The 18,367-nt window shown below is 37.6% G+C and overlaps 2 long non-coding RNA genes across 2 annotated transcripts in view; one reads left to right on the forward strand and one right to left on the reverse strand.

Moving 5' to 3' along the window:
- Window positions 1-1,279, forward strand: part of LOC109168261 — a 15,798-nt gene extending 14,519 nt beyond the window's left edge. The window contains exon 3 of the long non-coding RNA XR_002052042.1: window positions 1,183-1,279. This is a non-coding gene — a long non-coding RNA (uncharacterized LOC109168261). The remainder of the gene's footprint in view (window positions 1-1,182) is intronic.
- Window positions 1-17,701, reverse strand: part of LOC109168262 — an 18,675-nt gene extending 974 nt beyond the window's left edge. The window contains exons 1-2 of the long non-coding RNA XR_002052043.1: window positions 17,590-17,701; window positions 5,883-5,888 (exon numbers count right to left, since the gene is read on the reverse strand). This is a non-coding gene — a long non-coding RNA (uncharacterized LOC109168262). The remainder of the gene's footprint in view (window positions 1-5,882; window positions 5,889-17,589) is intronic.
- Between the last annotated feature and the right edge of the window lie 666 nt (window positions 17,702-18,367).

Consider the following 18,367-nt stretch of genomic DNA (forward strand, 5'->3'; position numbering starts at 1 on the left):
TGTTTGTCTCATATAAGGATTAGGAATATGAGTTTGTCTCATATAAGGAATAGGAGTGAAAGGGAGATTATATGCCTATAAATATAATCAATGTATCTCATCACTGGATCACCATCACAAATAATAAGAGAATACTTTCACTCCCGTGGATGTAGGCACATTGCCGAACCACGTCAATCTTGTCCTCTTTACCCTTTTTTGCCATTATTATTGTTTCTTGTTCTTGTTAATCTCAACAAATTGGTATCAGAGCACTGTTGAGATGACCAGTTCAAGCACAAAATTCGAGGTATCAAAATTTGATGGTACAGGGAATTTTGGGTTATGGCAATCTAGGGTAAAGGATTTGTTGGAACAACAGGGTCTTCTGAAAACTTTGAAGGCGGATAAGCCAGCTAATCTGGAAGAGGATGATTGGGAAGATTTGAAGGAGCGTGCGGCAGGAACCATTCGGTTATGCCTAGACGATGGAATTGTGTATCATGTTATGGCCCTGGAAGCCCCAAAAGAAATTTGGGATAAATTGGAAACTTAGTTCATGGAAAAATCTCTAACGAACAAACTGTATCTAAAGCAAAGGCTTTATGGGCTTAAGATGCAGGAGGGTTCAGACTTGGTGCATCATATTAATGTCTTCAATCAGATAATCTCAGATCTGGCCAGACTTGATGTCAAGATTGAAGATGAAGACAATGCGATGATTTTGCTATGTTCATTACCTTTTTCCTTTGAACATCTAGTGACTACTCTAACATACGGGAAAAGCACGATTAAATACAGCGAGATCTTTGCGGCCCTGCAGGCTCATAATAAGCGCATGCAGAGTGTAGGAGATGGACCGTCTGTTGGTGAAAGTTTGTATGCTAAAGAGGGTCAGGATCGTGGAAGGAAGCAAGAGAAGGGTAATTCTGGGAGGAGAAACTCTAGGTCTAAGTCCAGAAATAGCAGGAAAATCCGGTGCTACAAGTGTTATGAGATTGGGCACATAAAGAGAGATTGTCCAAAGTTGAATTAATTAAAAAACAACAAGAGGCGGCGAATGTGGTGCATGCTGATGACTCAGATTATAGTGAAGGTGATGTTCTAGCAGTTTCATCGAGTAAGTTGTCAGATGCTTGGATTCTAGACTCAGGATGCTCTTATCATATTACACCTAACAGGGAGTGGTTCACAACCTATAAGTCAGGTACTTTCGGTTCTGTTTTTCTGGGTGATGATAGATGTCATAATATCATAGGTATTGGTGATGTTAACATCCAGATGTATGATGGTATTGTCAGAACTTTGCATGATGTCAGACATATACCGGGATTAACTAAGAACCTGATTTCTCTTGGCAGTTTGCATGCTAATGGTTTTATTCATAAGTCTGAGAGTGATAAGGAAACCATTAAAATTAGTAAGGGTGCTTTAACTGTGATGAAAGGGAAGAGGACCACAGGGAACATTTATAGGTTGTTGGGTAATACTGTTGTAGGTGGAGCACATTCTGTTGAGTCTAGTGATGATACTACTAGATTGTGGCATTTACGTTTGGGACACCTTGGTGAACGTGGTTTGTCTGATTTGCACAAAAGGAATCTGTTAAAAGGAGTTAAATGTTGTAAGCTAGATTTCTGTGAATTCTATGTCCTTGGGAAACAGACTAGAGTCAGTTTTTCTACTGGGCAGCATAAAACTAAAGGGATTCTGGATTATGTGCATTCTGATGTTTGGGGACCTACCAGGGAACCTTCAATGGGTGGCTCTCGATATTATGTTACATTTACTGATGATTTTTCTAGGAAAGTCTGGGTGTTTTTCTTGAAACATAAATCTGAAGTGTTTGAGAAATTTAAGTTGTGGAAAGCTGAGGTTGAGAACCAGACTGGAAGAAAAATCAAGTACCTGAGGTCTGACAACGGGACGGAATATACTGAGAAAGAATTTTAGAAATTCTGTGCAGAACATGGAATTCAAAGGCACTATACAGTGCGTAAGACACCACAACAGAATGGTGTTGCTGAGCGGCTAAATAGAACCATTGCTGAGAGAGCAAGGTGTCTCAGATTGAATGCTGGGCTCTCTAAGTGTTTTTGGGCAGAAGCAGTGAACATGGCATGTTACTTGATCAATAGATCACCACGGACATCACTTGGTGGCAAGGTTCCTGAGGAGGTTTGGTTAGGTAATCCTGTAAGTTTTGATCACTTACGAGTTTTTGGTTGTCCTAGCTATGTTCTTATTCCAGGTGATGAGAGATCAAAGTTAGATCCCAAGTCGAAGAAGTGCATCTTTTTGGGGTACAAGAAAGGTGTAAAAGGATATAAGTTTTGGGATCCTGCAACCAAAAAGGTGGTGATTAGCAGAGATGCAGTGTTTGATGAGAATTTCATGTTCCAGCCAAAGAAAGAAGATACACTAGTTGATGGTTCTAGCACAGTAGAAGTGGATATGGATCGTGTACCTTTGAGTGAGAAAGTAGTTAATCCACCTACGATTGAGACTCAAGAAGTTACAGATCCTACATCTGCAGCAGGTTCGAGTTCAGAAAATTTACAAGATTACAGTTTGGCTAGAGATAGAACGAGACGCACCAATGTCAAACCACCTAGTAGGTATGGGTTTGAGGATATGGTTTCTTTTGCACTTCTTGTTTCTAATAAGGATCCAGTTACCTTTCAAGAGGCTATTTCTAGCCAGGAGAAAGATAAATGGATGGCAGGTATGATTGAGGAGATGGAGTCTTTACATCAGAATCATACTTGGGAGTTAGCTCAACTTCCTCAAGGAAAGAAGGCTATAGGGTGCAAGTGGGTCTATAGGAAGAAGCCACCAGTATCAGAAAAAGAAGGGGAAAGGTTTAAGGCTAGGTTAGTTGCGAAGGGGTTTTCTCAACAGAAGGGGATAGATTATGATGAGGTTTTTTCTCCTGTTGTTAGACATACTTCTATCAGATTAGTACTTGCTTTGGTAGCCATTTGGGATTTGCATTTGGAACAAATGGATGTGAAAACTGCTTTTTTACATGGTGATCTAGATGAGCAAATTTACATGAAGCAACCTGAAGGGTTTGTTAAACCTGGAGGTGAGCATCTGGTTTGTCGACTCAAGAGGTCTTTGTATGGGCTGAAACAGGCTCCACGGCACTGGTACAAGCGGTTCGATGCTTACATGATTCAAATTGGCTATACACGTTGTGAGTATGATTGTTGTGTCTATGTTAAAAGCCTTGGTGATGGTTCTTTTATTTTTCTGTTACTGTATGTGGATGATATGTTAATCGCTGCTAAGAGTATGAATGATATTGCTGCATTGAAAGTTTTGTTGGGTCAGGAATTTGATATGAAAGACTTAGAAGTTGCACAGAAAATTCGTGGCATGGAAATTCACAGGGATAGAGGTGCAAGAAAGTTGTGGCTAACTCAACAGAGTTATATAGAGAAAATTCTTGACAGGTTTGGGATGAGTAAGTCTAAACCGGTTAGTACCCCTTTGGCTAATCATTTTAAACTCTCATCCTGTCAGTGTCCCCAAACAGTTAGTGAGATTGAAAATATGGCAAAGGTTCCTTATGCTAGTGCAGTTGGCTGTTTAATGTATGCAATGGTTTGTACTCGACCTGATTTGGCTCATGCTGTTAGCCAAGTTAGTAAGTACATGTCTAAACCTGGGAAGCAGCATTGGGAAGCAGTTAAATGGATTCTCCGGTACTTAAGGGGCACTATGGAGCATGGTATTGTATTTGGGAGTCAACAGAATGAGCATGTACTCATGGGATATGTGGATTCTGATTATGCTGGTGACATGGATAATAGACGGTCTACGACAGGGTATGTTTTTAGGGTGGTCCTGTTTGTTGGAGATCATCAGTTCAGTCAATTGTAGCTTTGTCTACAACTGAAGCAGAATACATGGCTGTGACTGAGGCAGCTAAAGAGGCTTTGTGGCTTTCAGGTTTGATTAAGGAGCAGGTTTGATTAAGGAGTTGGATATTGAGCAAGATGGAGTTCAATTACACTGTGACAATCAAAGTGTCATTTTCTTAGCTAAAAATCAAGTATACCATACCAGAACCAAACATATTGATGTAAGGTTTCATAAGGTCAGAGAGTTGGTTGCTTCTGGTGAGATTTTGTTGCAGAAAATTCATACAAGTGAAAATGCAGCAGACATGTTGACAAAGGCAGTTACTAGTGACAAGTTCAAACATTGTTTGGACTTGTTGGGTGTTTCCAGATGTTAAATGAACATGGTGGTCCTAATCCAGGGAGACTATGAGATGAGTTTTTTCTCCTAAAGGGCTTATTTGCGAAGGTGGAGATGGTTAGATAAGTATTTTCTCCTGAAGAGCTTATTCGCCAAGGTAGAGATTTGTTGAGTTATCTTTTCTCCTAGAGAGCATATTCGCCAAGGTGGAGATTTGTTGTGTTTGTCTCATATAAGGATTAGGAATATGAGTTTGTCTCATATAAGGAATAGGAGTGAAAGGGAGATTATATGCCTATAAATATAATCAATGTATCTCATCACCGGATCACCATCACAAATAATAAGAGAATACTTTCACTCCCGTGGATGTAGGCACATTGCCGAACCACGTAAATCTTGTCTTCTTTACCTTTTTGTCATTATTATTTTTCTTGTTCTTGTTAATCTCAACACTTGGCTTCAGCTAGAGCTATTACCAGATCCTCTGCCTTTTCCTTCCTTATGCTTTGTTCATCTATATCAGCCATCTAAACCACATTATACAAAAATCAAATCCCTAATTTTAATAACTAAAATTATGTCCACAACCAATTATTTCACAATACACAATTGATATATATACATGTGCGTGTAAAGCAATTCTGACATACTACAAGAAAAATCGCGATTCGCGACGGACAAATTCCGTCGCGAAAACGCGAAATTCCGTCACAAATCGCGTTTTGTGACAGAATTTTTCATTTTCGCAACGGAATTCATTCCGTAGTCTCAAGGCTTGTCGTATTTCATTTCGTGACGAAAATAATCCGTCGCGAGCGATTGCGACGAAATTGTCTGTCACGAAGTAGGCGACGGAAGTCATTCCGTCGCGATTTTGGCAACGGAAATGTTTCTTTCTGTCGTCATTGCGTGAAAAAATATTCCGTCGCAAAACTCATATTCCGTTACATATTTCTGTCGTGAAATATAACGACGGAAATAATTATTGTCGCGAATCCGTCGCTAACCTTTCCGTTTCCATTGCAAATTTTGTATTCCGCTATAAAATTTTGTCGTAAAAAAAACGACGAAACAAATTGCCGTCGCGATTTCGTCGCAAACTTTTCCGTTGCAAATTTCATCTTCCGTCGCACAAATTCGTCGTAAGAAAACGACGGAACAAATTTCCGTAGTAATTCCATCGCTAAAATTATATTTCATCACAATTCTACTAAATTATTATTTTTAAATATTTTTGTAATTATTACTATTTTGTTAAAATTCTAATATTTGTATTTAAATTGTTAATACGCAAACTAAAATACAATATAATTAGTAATATAAAAGTGATACTACTTTATAGTTCAAAAAAATTAAATGCTGTACTTAATACCAAATTCATGTCTAAACAACAATATAGTAGAAAAATCAAATCAAAGTGACTTTGGTCGTGATGAGGGTGATGATGAAGTACCATCTCTCTTACTCTCAAGAAAATTTAATCTTTGCTACATAAGAACCATAGAAGCCTTCAATTTCTCAATCTCATCATGGATCTTTGAAGAATTAGCATTTTCTGATGTCTGCGAGGTTGATGTTATATTGTCCGATGTGTTAGCATTTATTGGACTACGAATGAATGTACCATGAGCCAAGTCCATAAACTCATCTTTTCTTATCATGCCCGCCAACTGCATCATAATACAATTGACTCTCATCTACTTCTTCTCCATTTTGTGTTAATACCTCACGTTGCAATGCAATTTGTTCCAGCAAAAATTAAAAATTTTAGTGCAATTTTTATAAAAATTCATATATATTCAAGGAAAATCAAGATAAATAAATTTACATGGATTTGTTTGTCTTTTTCAACTATATATAAAGGTTTGGCCAACATGTTTTTTGGTATGTGTATGCTTGAACAATTCAAAATATGATAGACGACGACCGAATTGCTTTTCATAAAAATTAGTTAAAATAGATACAAAATAAATTAAAAATTAAAACAAATAAGACTATAATATATAATATATAATAAAAATATTTCAAACATCAATTCAATAAGCAAAATATAATATAATCGCACTGTTTTTATCACAATAATGTCAATAAAAGTTTCTATCAACATAACAATACATAATTATTATTTTAAAACGAACAAAATTTAGAAAAATAATTCAGAGAGTTTCCTTTATAAATTGAACTATCTCCCTACTTAATATATAACACAAACATCTCAAACATTTACTCAATAGACACAATAAAATTAAATCATAATGATTTTATCATAATAGTGTCAATAAAAATTTCTACCAACACAATAACACATAATTATTATATAAAACAAACGAAATTCTGATAAAAAATTCAACATAGTTTGAACTATCTCCCTGCTTAATATATAATATAAACTCAAACATCAACTCAATATGCACAATAAAATAAAATCACAATAAGTTCATCACAATAATATCAATAAAAGTTTCTGTCAACACAATAACGCATAATTCAAACAATCCAAACATAATCACTTATAACTTAAACAATTCGAATGAACTTACAAGTTCAATGGCAATTTTGGAATGAGGGGTTGATCCTGTGGTATGCATAGATTGGGCAACTCCATCTAAAACACCCGCATGTCTATTTCTAATTCTGATTTTTTCTTACTATCTTTAGAATTCCAAACATCATTCCACTTAGCCCATATTTCTTCGTTGATATAGGGAGGTCTTGACTTGTTCTTCATTCTGCTTCGCATATCTTCTTTTTGCCTTCACTTCCCAAGCACTATACACTAAATTTGTTTTAGCAACACTCTAATCAAAATATTTCTGCAATACACAGTATAAATAATATTAAGCATCAAAAGTTAGACATGTAAACAAAATAATTTTTAGGTATTAAAATATACTTTGAACTCTTCCCAATAAAACTTAATTGTATCATCACTAAGTTGCGCCCATGCATAGCCATTGGGATCTATTCGTTCCTGGAATAGCTTAGTAATCTTTCTAGCGCAAACATCAGAATGAGTCAACCTATAATAAAGGAAATTCATAGTTTAAAAGATGTAATATATATTCAAATTTGAAAGCTCATTTTAATTTAATTAACTTACATGCATCTTGCCTTGATCATCAATCGCTAAGCGTCCGTTATGTGTTATATTATCAATCCGATGATTTTGTTGCTCCGCAACATCCTCCCCTACTCTTTGACCATTAGTATCTATGGATGGCGTGGTTGGTATGGAAGAAGATAATGGTGTCGATGTTGATATTGGGAGTGATTCTAATTCTAATGCAGCAAGAATTGATGCTAATGCAAGGGCTGATATGATGTTGATGCAGGGTTGATGTTGACGCAGGGGTTGATGTTCATGCAGGGGTTGAGTTCGCCTTTGATACATCCAACTTCTATCCATAATACTTATATGTATGCAAAGAGCTACACATATACATTCATATATTTAACAACTCAATTCATCTTACAGCAAAGCAAATTTCATACTTTCTAGTTATTTCATACTTTAAAGATACAAAGTACAATTCACTTAAAAGAAATAAATATTATATTATTAACAGACATTATCAACACTTATAGCAACACTACAACAATATTCACCATTCTTATATACATATAATTCAGGAATATTGCATATAATATATGACTAAACTGGGTATTATCTCCTTTATATAAGTAGTAAATAATTATTTTCTTTTACAACAGTTGCAATAGTTAATTGATCATTACAAACATGCAGCATTATGGCTTTAGCTGCTTTTACACTAAATCATCTTTAAAACTTAATTTGATTTTATTATAGTTTGTAATAAGAGTAAATTAATTTATGAATAATTAATAATAGTAATACTTATTATAAATAAAATTATAAAAATAAAGAAAGATTTGATCTAAAACAAATTAGATGCAAATTGAAAGAATAGAATTCAGTTTGACATGATTTTGATAGTCATTTGGTTGCAGCTATTCTGGATCTTATTAACTAGGATTGTATTATAGGATTAGCCATGTTCAAGGGAGTTTAATCATTGTGCTTATTGAGTGAAAACACTATATATATATATATATATATATATGTGTGTGTGTGTGTGTGTGTGTGTGTGTGTGTGTGTGTGTGTGTGTGTGTGTATATATATATATATATATATATATATATATATATATATATATATATATATATATAGGGGGCCTTCAAGTAAGAACTCTTTGTTAGGTAGGAACGTGAGAACTAATCCATCCCATTCAAATTTGTTTAATCAATGGTCTAGATTAGTATATATTTTTATGTGCATCTTACACATAATTAATTAAAAAGGATATTTGTGTAATTTAGTCCAAATCCTAATTTTAATCAAATATTGTATTCGGATTCTCTCCAAGATTTTAGGATGAGAAGATAAGGAAGGAGTCCTACTGTTTTTGGTAACATTAATATTTGACCCCATATACCTGTGCGTACATATAATTGGAATTTATTTTAATACATCCATTCGTGCTGCTATGTGAAAGCATACAAGAGCGGTCTGTGCATTTGGTTGCAGTCATGTTATGATTATGCCATTTTTGGGCATTGTCCTGTACGTTACTGCACACACTGAATCATGCAATGCAGTGTGTGCCTTAATATAATGTAGTGTGTGCCTTAACATAATGTAGTGTGTGCCTTAACATAATGTAGTGTCATAATGCCCATAATTAGTTTCTGCACTTAAAGGCGTACAAGAAGGTGGTGTGCACATGGGTTGCACCATGTGTGCCATACTGTGAAGCATTATTGTGACCATGTACTGGCGTGCACTAAGGTTAATCTGAGTGTGCCATCATGTGTTAAAATTCTACTAGATTGAATCCACGGAAATTAGGTTCATGTAATACACTCCGACTCCGGTGTGCGCTTACGTTAACATGTATGTGCCATTACGTAGAGATTGAGTGTGACAAAATGCCCATAATTAGGTTCGGCACTTAAAGGGTGCAAGAAGGAAGTGTGCACCTGGGCTACACCATGTGTGCCATACTATGAAGCGTTATTGTCACCATGAACTGGCGTGCACTAAGGTTGATCTTAGTGTGCCATCATGTGCTAAAATTCTTCTAGACTGAATCCACGGTGAATAGGTTCATGTAATACACTCCAGTTTGCGATTACGTTAACATGTCTGTGCCATTACGTAAAGATTGAGTCTGTGCGTTATTGCAATGTGTGTGACAAATTGTGTAATTGTAGCCGTTTTGGTAAGCACTTAGATTACACAGTGTGTGCCATTTCGTCCAATAACACTGCAAAAATGAATTCACGAAAACTTTTTTGATTGTAAAGAATATGGTGTAGACACGACTCATCCTGTTTGTGCCAAACCATATAGAATGTATTCACGGATGAAAAAAAAACAAAAAAAAAAAAAGATGATGTGCACTTATATTGAATTGTATGTGCCATATCGCATTGTGTGCCACAATGTGTCAAAATATTGTTATACTGGAACATCAAAACACAGGATGATATGACAGCCTGGGTTGTGCATTGGAATCGTGTTAATGTTGTGTGCAACATTACATCAAAGTGTCATTCATTAAGAAAAAATGTGCCAATATAAAAGTAAAAATCAACCAAAAATTAGCTATCATATCTCATAATCAGAATACATGAATGTACCCAAGTGAAGTAAAGTATTGATCAACTAGCTACAAATTATCACACATCACTAGCTTTGTCCTTGACAGCACGCAAATTTGCAGGATTAGCCTAGAATGCATCATGGGTCTACGTGAAAGTCAACTTAGCAGGCTACTAAGTGGCCCTAATATGACCAGGAGCCAGTGGGCCAATCCCCAACAGCAACCGAGCTACGCTTAGGACCTAGATGAGGCTATCCGTTTGTGCACTTGAACAAGCTCTAGCATCCTCGTGAAGCACCTCCATCAACTCTATAACAATGCTTGCTACAGCCCTCGCCTTCTCGATAACCTGGTCAATCAAAGGCTACAGCACAAACTATAAGTAAATTAATACACAACACAACCCAGAACCAAAATCTGAACCATGAGCCCTAACATAATGCAGTGTATGCCTTAACATAATGCAGTGTGTGCACACGTGTGCCCAACCATGTGCACCTGCGTATTTCAGTGTGCCATCTGAGCCCACCATGTGCACAGAGTAATTCTGAGCGATACAAAACAGCAGCAAAAAAAACACCACCCTCAATAAGAAAAAAATCTGGGTTGGAGATTTAAACAACAGAGGCCTCATCCCATATTTCTCCATTGAAACAAGACATTAGCAACTAACCGTTTAATAATATAAAGACAAAAGAACAGGCATCACCTTCTATAATATACCAACTTTAATCTCTAATTGAAAATCGGATGCCAACAGCAATCAAACACATGATCAAATTACCAAAAGATATATTTTCTATTACCAGAAACCAAAACGCATCATAGTTCATATGTAATTCATTAACATCAATCAAATTAAATGTTCTTAATTCCATTACAAAACCAAACACCAACTACCTCTTTCAGTATATTTTCAAACCCCAAGCCAAATACCATTGACACAACTAAATTCCCATCTCCTTAATAAGTTCAAAACCTCATGCAGAATACATCCATCAATCACAGCATAAGAGTCGAAACAAAATCCTAAGAACTCCCACTCAGCAAGAAACACAAAACATGCAAAACTCATTGAAAAAAAAAATAAAAAAAAATAATAATAATAATAATAATAATAAAAAGAAACCCACCTCAAGCAACGGACGGCCTCGTCGCTGGCTGGGGGCACTTAGGGTTCCGATCATCATTGTCGGCCATCCCAGACAGGAAACTCAAGTAGAGACGAGGAATAGACCACCAGCGTAGACAGGGGAGAAGCGAATGCCAACGATGGTGAGGAAGATGGAATCTACGACACAGTCAACCCTACATAAACAACTCCAGCAGAATGCGAAGAATCAACGATTAATTCTCACATTCCACGCACATGCACTGCTTTGAGTTACTAAAATACCTTGGTCGACTAAAAATAAAACCCAACAACCGTTACGAAACTAATAAAAACATATTAAACATGCACCGTAGATTGAATAAAATAAAGGGTTTAGATTAGTTCTTAGGTTCCTATCTAAAGAATGGTTCTTTTATATATATATATATATATATATATATATATATATATATATACACACACACACACACGTATATATACAAAGCAGTAGTGTTTTATATATACATTGTACACAAATAACAAATAATAAATCTATAATAATACACACAAAAATAATATTGGAAAGAATCTAACCTCGATCTCGATAGCCGCCCTCGCCGCAGCCCATCGTCGCCTCGCCACATCCCGTTTCCGCCTCACCGCAGCACGTCACAATCTCGAATTCGCAAAATCGCAGAGTCTGAAGCCGACGTGAGGAAGGTTAGAGATTTTAAGAATTAGAGATTTCTGGTTTCAGGTGTAAATTAAAATAGGACTTTAATGAATATAATAAATATACTTCATAAATAATTAAGAACATTAATTATTATATTATTTTTTAAATTTGTGTATGATAAAAAATCTTCTTATATTTAAATATTCACAAAAATTTTAATTATATTTTTATAAGTGTGTACAATTCGGTGAAAATATTTATATATATGTACTCACCCCCACGAAAGTTAAAATAGGTAAATGTTTAGTACAATTTTAAATATAAAATAAAAATAATTATTTTTGATATAATCAAAATGAGTATTTTAAACTTCTTAGTAAAAGTACTTGTAGATAGTTATAATTGATTATAACTAGTAATTGTAAAGATTAATATTCTTGTAGATAGTTATAATCCATAATAAAAATGATGTCTGAATAATTTTTAAATTAAAATAAATTAAATTTATAATTCAATATTGATTAAACAGTAAACCTTAACTTAATTTTTGTTAAAAGTAAAATTTATTATGTCCCTCAAAAGTAGGTGTCATTTATACAAAGTACAGTTGTACTTACCTCATTAATTACCTAGAAATAGTTCAAATGACTGTTGGGAGAATTAATTTATGGAATTAATTCCAATTTGCCGCTGTGGTACACGTCTATTCAGTTCAAATGACTATTGGGATGATTAATGTAACACCCCAGATTTTCAGGATATTTAAAACTTATAAAATAAAGGTGAAATCTCATTAAATCCCAAAACATAATACAAGAGTATGGGGTGCTATGCCACACCTGAGCTAGAGAACTCAGGTGCACAGGCTAACTAACTAATATCCTCAAATAGTATCAATACTAAATCGTGGCACGCAGGCCGGAAGGGAAAAACTATCTAAGCTACGTCCAAGCTTCTAGCGCGCTCCAGTGATCTACTCGTCTGTGCCTGAAAGCCAAATATATCTGTTCAGCGAGAGATGCTGGTAACCCACTCCAACGCGTTGAAATACAATACATATAGATATATATATATATATATAGATATATATATATATATATATATATATATATATATATATATATATATATATATATATATATATGAAAAGTCATTTTGAACATGAGGATATCTCCTACGAACTCTAGCTTTTAAAACAGGGATAGACTCAACAGATAGGGCTAAGCACAGACAGCAGTTATACCGAACATATATAGTTTACAACAGGCAAGACAGATAAGATAAGCACAATTAATAATCATCACCCAACATAAACAATCCCTAGTATAAATTCCATAGTCACATCCCCCAAGATACTCATAATCACAACTCATCCATATCTCATCACATAGCACACTTTGTTGGCGCCACAGGACCAATCGCATGCCCATACATGAGGGTCAGCGCATATAGCACTGACACGGCCCGCAACACCCTGCCCCGTATCGCAACACGGAGGGGTCGATCGCAACCGACCGATGAACCGCAGCTCATCATAATGTTTGATCGCAACCAAACAGTGGACCGCAGCCCAAGAGAATGTCATCTGACCGCAGCCAGGAAAGTATGAACCGCAGCTCATGTAGAAACGTTTGATCGCAACCAAACGGTGGACCGCAGCCCAAGAGTGTAAATCTGACCGCAGCCAGCTTCTGAACCGCAGCTCAGGGATAACCAATCTGATCGCAACTGAATTGGGGTGTCATGCACACATAACACATAGCAAGCACATGCAACCCACATTAACACATTGGGAAGGGGAGAAAGCGTATAACAAAACCTATGCGTGATCCTTCACATACTAAGAATGGTCCTAAGGGGTTCATACTTCTTCCACCTAGGTCAACGGGATGCCAATTCAACTAGCATGCAATATATAAGACTCATAACCTACGAACGGTACCCGAAGCATCAAACTAGACACGGCACGATGGACAGAGTCCGTTGGGACACCACGGGGATCGGGGAAACATCAAACGGGGAAGCCGGGGTCCCGAATGGGGGAGATTTCCAACGGGTAGCCGGTGGGTGGGGGGCCACCCGCTGGTAAACACTGTTCCGGGCAGCGGGTCGCCGGCGGGCAGCTGCCCGCCCGCCGGCTGCCCGCTGCCGGAGACGCCCCTTCTGGCCACGGGTAGGTGGCGGGTCCCCTATCCCGCACTGACTCTTTATACACAAAACGCCCCAGGAACCATTGTGGAACCCGAAACCATGCTTAGACACTTTACAATGCAATTAACGATCAACACGTAGACAATTAACTGATCAAATACGAGAAACGTACGGCACATAACATATCATGCTTCTCTAAACATAATTGACACCCAAACATGCGATTTCCCCACCCGATACACCAAGAATAATATCATACGATACAACCTAGGGTTCTAATCACTTTTATACCAACAAGAATACGATTCGTCTTCTAATTACAAGATTCGGTAAGAATATCACATAAGCATCAAGAATCATCACACAAGCATCAAGAACGCCAACAAGAACATCAACCTAGGGTTCTAATTACTTTTACATCAACAAGAATACGGTTCGTCTTCTAATTACAAGATTCGGTACAAATAACACATAAGCATCAAGAATCATCACACAAGCATCAAGAACGCCAACAAGAACATCAACCTAGGGTTCTAATTACTTTTACATCAACAAGAATACGATTCGTCTTCTAATTACAAGATTCGGTACAAATAACACATAAGCATCAAGAACGCCATACAATTACCAAGAGTAACCTATAATCATCAAGAACTCCACATAATCGTTAAGAACACCATAATTATCAAGAATCTCCCGATATCAAGATCACCCATGGACTTATCCCATCAATCATCAATAATAACATCACAAATCATCAATACACAATAATATGGGGAAATCCTACGAGGGAAATCATAGCTATGAAAATAGGTTTTGTTGAGACATGGGTTACCTCTTAGCCTTAATTAATTCCTTGGCTATGAAGGGTCTTTCTTTAAGCTTTCTTGCTTTCTTGATTTCTTGATTTCTTCTAAGGGAATTCTTGGAGCTCTTTGGGTGGTGAGACGTTTTATTGTGGTGGGGGGTTCTAGGTGCCTCTTAAGTCCCCTATTTATATATTTAGGAGTCCTAGTTAGGAACTAATATTATGGGTTGCTAATTCTATTCCTTTTGGGACTAAGGATTGGGTTTAGGGATAAGGGTCCATGGTCCATAGTGGACCATATTAATTAATTAAAGGGAATCCTAATCGTAGTCTGAATAGTAAAAGGCCTACTTCCTTTATTCCTAATAGATAACTAGGTCTAGGATTCCTAATTAGAATCTGAATAATAAAGGGTTTACTTTCTTTATTCCTAATAGGCTTAGGACTCTAATTTAGGCAAGGGTCCACGGTTCATGGTGGACCTTATTAATTAATTCAAGGAAATATAACCGAATTAAATCATATTTAATTATTATTAACGGGATTAATTTAATAATTAATCCGGGATTGAAGGCCGTAACACGGGGTGTTACAATTAATTCAGCTGTTACGGAATTAATTTCAATTTTGAATTCCAGAATTAATCTCCTTCAATGGTCAGTTTTGAAGGCTTTGAACATGGGTTTAAATGCCAAAGTAAATGCTATTTATACCACTTTCTCCTATATAAGAAGTAGTAGTAGTGGCACAATTTTTATAAGGAAGAAATAACACAAAAAATTATATTTTCAGCTCCAAAATCTCTGCTTCTACTCCTTTCTTAGCCTACTGTGTTCTAAGCTTTGCTCTAGTTCGTCGGGTTCTTTGTTTGGGTGCTCAAACACTGAATCGTAGCACGTTTTATCCTGGAAAACCTAGGCTACAACGCTCCTAGCACTTGTGGGAGGTAGCAAATAAGGTTTTAAGGAAAGAGTGGTCGCTCGACTCGTGCTTAAAACCTTATATCTTGTTTTCCAGTTGGTTGTTTTTCTCCTAATTTCCCAGAAGAAATGGAGAACCCCGTTTTGCCAATTCATGGGGAAGAAAATGTCGTTGAGAAAAACAGTGGTGGGAATGGCAACAACATTGCAAATTCCCAAGCACCACCAGTGAACGTTCGTTCGCAAAATGGTAGGAGCACCGAGGGATACATCCCTACGATGCGGGTACCTACGGTACCAAGTGGTTCGACTGAAAGACCGGAGAAGTTCACCGATATCGGATCGAACTTCAAGAGGTAGCAACATAAGATGTTGTTCTACCTAGCAACTCTCGGCTTGGCAAGGTTCTTGACCGAGAAGGTTCCTGAGTTGAAAGAACAAGATGCTCAATCTGGATGGCGGTTGGCCATTGGAAGGATTCAGAATTCCTTTGCCGAAACTACATCCTAAACGGATTGTGTGATACTTTATATGATGTGTATTGAAAGATAAGCACATCAAAAGCGTTGTGGGAAGCTTTGGATCATAAATACCGAAGCGAGGATGCCGGCACAAAGAAGTTTGAGGTTGGCCGATTCCTTGACTTCAAAATGGTTGACTCCAAAACGTGCTAAGTCAGGTAGAATATTTGCAACTAATCTTCGACAAGATCCGTGACAAGGGCATGGTGCTAAGTGAAGCCTTCCAAGTGGGATCGGTGATCTACTTGTTGCTTCCAGGCTGGAAGGACTTCAAGAATTACCTTAAGCACAAGCGAAAGGAGATGAACCTGGAGGACCTGATCCAGCGACTCAGAATTGAGGAGGGGAACAGGAAAAATGACGGGAAAGGTCCTGTCATTGATGGCGCTAAGGTGAATGTTGTGGAGCACGGAAAGGCTCCAAGAGGAACAAGCGGAAGCTTGGTTCGAAAGGAGGCGTTACCAAGAACAAGTTTCATGGTACATGCTATAATTGCGGCAAACCTAGCCACAAATCCCCTGATTGCAAGGTGCCAAGGAAGAAGAACAAGAGTTCTGAAGCCAACGTTGTTGGAGAGAGCAGTCAGAAGGAGGTTGAGATTAGCCTTTCGGCTATGGTGACCGATGTGAACCTCGTGGGCTCTAACCCACGTGAGTGGTTCATCGACACCAGTGCAACAAGGCATTTATGTTGCAACCGTGAGATGTTCAACACCTTTGAGACCGTTGAGGGCGAGAACCACGATGGAGTCTGAGCTTATAGCCTTGAACAAAGGTTGTGAAGAGGCTGAATGGCTACGCCATTTTCTAGAGGATATTCCTAATTGAGAAAGACATGTACCTCCAATATGTGTGCATTGCGATAGTCAAGCCACAATTGGGAGAGTACAGAGTCATATATATAATGGTAAGGAGAAAATTTCAATTTTGGTCATACGACTATAGGGGCCTTGTTAATTTCAACACCTAACTTTCAAAAGTATCAATTCAGTACCTTGAGTATATAATTTTTCTCAATTTTGGTCATTCCGACCAATTTACCGGTCAAATTCGACCGGAAAAAATAATAGGCACAAAATTGAGGGGCAAATGAGTCTTTTCCTCCTCCTCCTCTCGGCTGCTTCATCTCGGCTTCATCTTCTCCTCCGCCGTCGCCGACCACGACCGCCCTGATCATCTTCTCCTCTGCCGTTGACTTCAATAGCCCGCAATTGTCCTAATATGCACTGATACAACTGGAAAACTAAAAATCAAAAGCATTCCGTAGTAAGCTTCATCCCCCAGTAGCACAAAATCAAAAGTTTTCACAAATATGCAGATTCACAAGGCATCATGTAAAAAAGAATCGATAATTTTATCGCTAAATCAAACTAAAGTCTACAAATATAGCGGGGAGAGAAAAAAAAAAAAAAACACCAAAGCTTTCACAAATACCTGAACTATAAACCCAGAATTGAGCCCTGGACAATGTAAAACCTTTATGATTCAAGGGACAAAACCCTAGGCCACGAAACGCAACTCTAAATCTAAGCAGAAAAAACAACACGAAGAATAAAAACGAAATTAAAGATATTTGCAGATAGTTTATATAAGCGTAAGACAGACCTGATCTGAGCTAATAAGACCGCACGGCTAGTTGTCTTCTCCGAGCAGAATAAGGAAAGCCATTTGCGGAGGGATTGTTTGGTCTGCAGGATTTATTGCGCCCGCGATTTGTAGTGGCGGCTTGCAGATATTCCGCCGTTGACTTCAATAGCCGTTGATCAGGGCGGTCGTGGTCGGCGACGGCGGAGGAGAAGATGAAGCCGAGATGAAGCAGCCGAGAGGAGGAGGAGGAAAAGACTCATTTGCCCCTCAATTTTGTGCTTATTATTTTTTCCGGTCGAATTTGACCGGTAAATTGGTCGGAATGACCAAAATTGAGAAAAATTATATACTCAAGGTACTGAATTGATACTTTTGAAAGTTAGGTGTTGAAATTAACAAGGCCCCTATAGTCGTATGACCAAAATTGAAATTTTCTCTAATGGTAAGTCTAGACACATGCGTCGTAGATAAAATACCATTAGACAACGTCTCACAACTGGTGTTGTCTCGATTGACTACGTGAAGTCAAAAGACAATATAGCGGATCCGCTAACCAAAGTGTTAGGAAAAGAAGTTGTGGAGAAGCTGACACGAGGAATGGGTCTAAAGCCCTTGGACTAAAAGTACTATAGTGGATACCCAACCTAGCTGGCACCTAGGTTCAATGGGACAACTAAATTATGGAACGGAGCGTGTCACTGTGGGGGTCTAAGACTCCCTACCACTCCTCGTTAAAATAGTGACTCCCGCACGAGGCTAGCACATTGATGCTTAAATGATTCGAATGTCGGTTGAC

Source organism: Ipomoea nil, unplaced genomic scaffold, assembly GCF_001879475.1.
Source record: "Ipomoea nil cultivar Tokyo-kokei standard unplaced genomic scaffold, Asagao_1.1 scaffold3195, whole genome shotgun sequence".
Classification (NCBI taxonomy): Eukaryota; Viridiplantae; Streptophyta; class Magnoliopsida; order Solanales; family Convolvulaceae; genus Ipomoea; species Ipomoea nil.